Genomic DNA, 6,013 nt, shown 5'->3' on the forward strand with positions numbered 1-6,013 from the left:
TTGAATCGCCTCACGACTGCCCCATGTATTCCTATGGCAAAATTTTCCCATTGAAATACATTGAGACAATGCATTCCAATGACGGGAGAATTTTTTTTCAAACGCAAATTGTGCAAAAACTACAAATCTGATCGACACGAAAAATACTTAGCACACCACTCATTGACGCTGGCTTTGAAACGACGCCTCAACGGAGTCTGATGTGTGGAGCGGTTCGGGCCACATTAATTGCGGAAATCAACTGAATAATAAGAAGATGTTAGCAGCGTTCGAATTACATGATAGTGCTTTCTTCAAAGCACTATAAATATAAGAAATCGGATTACAATATGGTGGTTGAACCTAGAGGTTCAAGCACCATAATAACTTACATTTCTCTCAAGTTAGGAGACTATAAGCAAAACCTAAAAAATCAGTCATGATAAAGCAAAAGGAACACTGTAGTCCAGTCAAAATACGGTTTGACCCGGAACAAATTCTAAGAAAGCGTTTTATGATTTTTTTTATTACTATTATATGTGGGGAACAACGTATTAAAAGTTTTCCAAAAATTGATCACCACAAAGGTCCTAACTATGCCGTCATAAGACGATGACAGCCATCGCACTAAAAATAACGAAGAGTTTGCATTTTGTATACTATATATTTTCATATAACAATTTTTATACAAAGTTTTATACTAACTACATGGACAGGCGAGGTCATGACGTCATCAATGACATCATCACATATATGTACATTTCTAGAAATTATAGAATTAATACACAGTGCATTTTAAGACCTACTTCATCACTGAATAAGCGTGTCAGGTCAATAGTCACTATTTTCATCATCAGACACTGCTTCCTCACTCATATTGTCACAATGCCCTTCTTGACATGGTCCGCATACCCGTGAACAGGTAAGTCCGTGTGTTTTGCAAGTGCACCGAAGTGTACTACAACCACGAGAACAATTGCAGTGAATTATTTTCAGAAGTGTTTCACTGGAACTAGACTGTTGTTCTGCAATTCCCATCCCCATTCAGTAGTGTCCATGGCCTCACCATTGTCCATTCAAAGCATCACTTGGAGGTAACTCCGAAGGGCATGATACTTCGTTGCAGAGGTCGGTGGCAGTCGTTCAGGTGTAACAAAGATTTTGGCTGAACCAACTTTTTTGCAGAGAGTAGAATGCCTCATTGCAGACAGATTGTCTCCAGGTTTGCCCCCGAACAATGCCACCATCGCTTTACACCCAGCGTCTTTAATCTCAGCTCTGTTTTTTAGGTGTGGAAAAGATTTTAGCACAGCTATTTAAGACCGAGTCTCCCTTCAAAACCTTGTGTAGATCGAGTTTTTTTCCGATTCCAAAACCGCGGAAGTGGTATCGCAACCCGTGAATGCAGAAGACTGCTGCGGACATGGTTTCCCAGGAACTTCTTCATAACCTTAATGTCGTATACTGTTGCAGGACTCCCTGTATCAGAGTAGAATTAAAGCTTGTTGCCATCGCTGGTTGACGCGTGATGAAGTAACAACACCAAAAGATCTGTATCTTCGCCAATGAGACTAGTACTTTTGTTGGATGACATTGACACTGCTGCCTTAATAATCTCCACATCTGCATCCCCCTCTGATTGTATTACGTGGCAACTTCTGTCATTCATGTGCTGTGAAACGCGATTGATAAGAGACTGTTTGTTCTCCACATTCGAAAGGAAGTCCTACTTTTTCCCGACAAATTTCGTTCCTTCAGCAATGTTCACTTTGTTATTTGTTCATTTTTTGCGCCGTCGCTGATGGGTATTGTCCTTAGTGTTTGGTCCTCCAATGTAACCATCAAATACTATCATAGCCTTACCATAGTGCTTTAGTGTGAAAGATGCATAGTCTTCAGCGATTGAACAATATGTCTTTCCTTCTGACCACTTCAGTCGATGGAGAAGAGAACCTCCGTCAAGAACATAATGTTCCACTTCTGGTACATCCTTGAGTACTGCGTCATCTGAACTCTGTTCTTTTATAGCAGCCATCAGTTGTGCTTTGTTTGGTTTGCATAAGAGATGTTTTGCCTCAAAGAGGGATGGTGGGTCGGTGAAAGTTCATATGCCATCACCTCATCAAGGGAAAGATCAGCAGTTTGAGACACCACAAGAAACTTTTGGAGCAAAAGAGCGGGGTCTATTGTTTTGTCCTTAGCAATGTCAATAGCCTCACTGGATGCCAGGGTCTTGGCTTTCATTGACCGCTTGTACTTAACTGAAAACAGTGATTGACCCTCCATTGTTGCCACTATTTCTCTGCCAATGGTGAACAGGTTATGGACATTCACATCCTTATTTGCATTGACACCGGTGATAATGTTTCGAAGAGACACTTCATCACAGAAAGGCAAAAAGGTCTCGCGTTTATCTGCAATTTTCTCCAGGTCTTCACAATCTCTTCTCGTCCTTGACATTCTTGCCTCCTTGTGTTGTTCACTGGTGACAAAGTTCTGGCGAGTGAATCATAGAATCATAGAATCGTAGAGTTGGAAGGGACCTCCTGGGCCATCTGGTCCAACCCCCTGCTCAAAGCAGGATTCGCTAAATCATCACAGTCAGATGTCTGTCCAGCCTCTGTTTGAAGACTTCCATTGAAGGAGAACTCACCACTTCTCGTGGCAGCTTGCTCCACTCATTGATCACTCTAACTGTCAAAAAGTTTTTTCTAATATCTAATCTGTGTCTCCTCCCATTCAGTTTAATCCCATTGCTTCTAGTCTTTCCTTGTGCAAATGAGAATAAAGTTGATCCTTCTACAATGTGACAGCCCTTTAGATATTTGTAGACAGCTATTAAGTCTCCTCTCTGTCTTCTCTTTTGCAAACTAAACATCCCCAAATCCTGCAACCTTTTCTCATAAGACAGGGTTTGCAGACCGGTCACCATTCTGGTCGCTCTTTTCTGAACTTGCTCCAGTTTGTTGATGTCTTTTTTAAAGTGTGGTACCCAAAACTGGACAGAATATTCCAGATGAGGTCTGAACAAAGAGGAGTAGAGGGAAATAATGACTTCACGTGATCTAGACTGTATGCTTCTGTTAATACATCCTAGAATTGCATTTGCCTTTTTTGCTGCTGCTGCATCACACTGTTGACTCATATTCAGTCTGTGATCTATTAGTATACCCAAGTCTTTTTCACATGTGCTGTTGCTTAGCCCTATTCCTCCCATTCTGTATATGCTTTTTTCATTTTTATTGCCCAGATGTAGTACTTTGCATTTTTCCCTGTTAAAAACCATTCTGTTAGTTGCTGCCCACTTCTCCAGTTTATTTATATCTTTTTGAATCCTCTCTCTCTCTTCTCTAGTATTAGCTATCCCTCCTAGCTTTGTGTCATCAGCAAATTTAATCAGCTTACCCTCAATTCCTTCATCTAAATCGTTGATAAAGATGTTGAACAATACAGGGCCCAGGACAGAGCCCTGTGGTACCCCACTTGACACATTCTTCCAACTGGATGTGCAGCCATTTATGACCACTCTTTGGGTCCGATCACTAAGCCAGTTATGAATCCACCTAACAGTTGCCTTGTCCATTCCATACTTAGTCATTTTTTCAATAAGGATTGTATGAGATACTTTGTCAAATGCTTTGCTGAAGTCAAGATATACTATATCTACAGCATTTCCTTGATCCACCCAATCAGTGATTCCGTCATAGAAGGAAATTAAGTTAGTCTGACATGACTTATTAGTTACAAACCCATGCTGACTCTGTTTAACCACTTCATTCTTATCCAGGTACTGACATACATGTTGTTTAATAATTTGTTCAAAGATCTTTCCTGGTATAGAAGTCAGACTCACCGGCCTATAGTTGCCTGGGTCCACCTTCTTCCCCTTTTTGAAGATAGGAACAACATTTGCTCTTCTCCAGTCTTCTGGGACTTCTCCTGTTCTCCAAGAATTTTCAAAGATTATGGAGAGGGGTTCAAAAATTTCTTCTGCTATCTCCTTCATTACTCTGGGGTGTAATTCATCTGGGCCTGGAGACTTGAATTCATTTAGGTTAGCTAAGTGTTTCCTCACTATCTTTCTGTTTATAGATATCCTGGATTCTTCTATTCCCTTAATAGGACAGTGAAGAACAGTTGATGTTACATTTCAAGTTCTGAGAGAAAACAGATGCAAAATAGGAATTTAAAAGTTTGGCCTTCTCAACATCCTGTCTTACCATTTCATCATTTTCATCCTGTAAAAATCCTATAGCATCTTTGACTTTTCTTTTACTTTTGACATATCCCCAAAATCCTTAATTATTGCTTTTGACATCTCTTGCAAGCCTCAATTCATTGTCAGCTTTAGATAATCTGATTTGTGCCCTGCAGGTTCTGCAGACAGCATTATATTCTTCTTTAGATATGCCTCCCTCTTTCCATTTTCTAAACATTTTTTTCTTCCTTTTTAGCATGTTCTTAAGTTCTGTGTTCATCCATCCTGGTTTCCTTAAATGCTTCCTATTCTTCCCTCTTTTCGGAATTGTTAACAATTGTGCTTTGAGAATTTCATTTTTCAAGATTTCCCATCCTGCCTGGACATTTTTGTCTTTAACCCCTTCACCCCCAAGGGTGGTTTGCACGTTCATGACCGGGCCAATTTTTACAATTCTGACCACTGTACCTTTATGAGGTCATAACTCTCGAACGCTTCCATGGATCCCGGTGATTCTGACATTGTTTTCTCGTGACATATTGTACTTCATGTTAGTGGTAAAATTTCATTCAAATAACTTGCGTTTATTTGTGAGAAAAACGGAAATTTGGCGAAAATTTTGAAAATTTCGCAATTTTCCAACTTTGAATTTTTATGCCCTTAAATCACAGAGATAAGGCACACAAAAAACTTGATAACTAACATTTCCCACATGTTTACTTTACATCAGCACAATTTTGGAACCAAAATTTTTTTTTGTTAGGAAGTTATAAGGGTTAAAAGTTGACCAGCGATTTCTCATTTTTACAACACCATTTTATTTTTAGGACCACATCACATTTGAAGCCACTTTGAGGGGTCTATATGATAGAAAATACACAAAAGTGACACCATTCTAAAAACTGCACCCCTTAAGGTGCTCAAAACCACATTCAAGAAGTTTATTAACCCTTTAGGTGCGTCACAGGAATTTTTTTGAATATTTAAAAAAAAATGAACATCTAACTTTTTTTCATAAAAAAAATACTTCAGGTTCAATTTTTTTTATTTTACCAAGGGTAACAGGAGAAATTGAACTGCAAAAGTTATTGTGCAATTTGTCCTGAGTACGCAGATACCTGATATGTGGGGGGGAACGACTGTTTCGGCGCATGGCAGAGCTCAGAATGGAAGGAGCGCCGTTTGACTTTTTCAATGCAAAATTGGCTGGAATTCAGATTGGACGCCATGTCACGTTTGGAGAGTCCCTGATGTACCTAAACAGTGGAAACCCCCTACAAGTGACCCCATTTTGGAAACTAGACCCCCCAAGGAACTTATCTAGATATGTGGTGAGAACTTTGAACCCACAAGGGCTTTACAGAAGTTTATAACGTACAGCGGTACAATTAAAAAATCATATTTTTTCCACAAAAATGATCTTTTCACCCCAATTTTTATTTTCCCAAGGGTAACAGGACCCTAAAAGTTATTGTGCAATTTGTCCTGAGTACGCTGATACCCCACATGTGGGGGTAAACCACTATTTGGGCGCATGGCAGAGCTCGGAAGGGAAGCAGCGCCATTTGACGTTTTTGGCTGGAATTGAGATCGGACACCATGTCGCGTTTGGAAAACCCCTGATGTACCAAAACAGTGGAAACCCCCCACAAATGACACCATTTTGGAAACTAGACCCCCTAAGGAACTTATCTAGATGTGTGGTGAGAACTTTGAACCCCCATGGGCTTCACAGAAGTTTATAACATAAAGCCATACAATTAAAAAATCATATTTTTTCAACAAAAATGATCTTTTCACCCTCAATTCTTATTTTTCCAAGGGTAACAGGACCCT

Source organism: Dendrobates tinctorius, unplaced genomic scaffold (genome assembly GCF_039654945.1).
Source record: "Dendrobates tinctorius isolate UK_male_01 unplaced genomic scaffold, ASM3965494v1 ptg000223l, whole genome shotgun sequence".
Classification (NCBI taxonomy): Eukaryota; Metazoa; Chordata; class Amphibia; order Anura; family Dendrobatidae; genus Dendrobates; species Dendrobates tinctorius.